Below are 791 nucleotides of genomic sequence, written 5' to 3' on the forward strand. Positions count from 1 at the left end.
AATAAATTCACTGATGTCTCCCCGAGAAATCCAGCTGGACAAACAAAAGATTCTTTCAAAAAATAGAAAATATGTAAAGACAGCAAGATTCGCCAAACTTGTCCCTGTTGGAGATTCCCCGGTCTTTATTCCCCATGTTCATTGTCTAACTTTTCCCGAATTGACAGAGATTAGGAAGTGATATTGTTGGAGGGATTGGAAACAGCAACTGCGTGGTTTCTGCGACCGATTGTGCAATTTTAACTGAGTTACTTGAAGCAATTTGGGCATTTGTGACTGATTCAAGCCATTCTTGTTGCAAAATCTGTGTTGTAAAGGGCCACAGTGGAGAATTCAGAGTAAAGGTCAGCAAACCCCGCTTCCCAGAATAATTTATTTCTGTTTCGCTGCTCCTGGATGTAACTCTGTGTCTGGGTGAGTGAGGGACGGATTTCCCTCCCCACGCTGTGGGTACAAGATCTACCTCAGACGTCTGCACCCCACAATCACCGCTGATGCTCAATGTCAGAGGGTCAGTACTGAGGGAAGTGCCTGCATTGTCAGCGGGTCAGCACTGAGGGAGTGCTGCACTGTCAGAGGGTCAGTACTGAGGGAGCGCCGCACTGTCAGAGGGTCAGTACTGAGGGAGTGCTGCACTGTCAGAGGGTCAGTACTGAGGGAGTGCCGCACTGTCAGAGGGTCAGTACTGAGGGAGTGCTGCACTGTCAGAGGGTCAGTACTGAGGGAGTGCTGCACTGTCAGAGGGTCAGTACTGAGGGAGTGCTGCACTGTCAGAGGGTCAGTACTGAGGG

Source organism: Scyliorhinus canicula, chromosome 27, assembly GCF_902713615.1.
Source record: "Scyliorhinus canicula chromosome 27, sScyCan1.1, whole genome shotgun sequence".
NCBI lineage: Eukaryota > Metazoa > Chordata > Chondrichthyes > Carcharhiniformes > Scyliorhinidae > Scyliorhinus > Scyliorhinus canicula.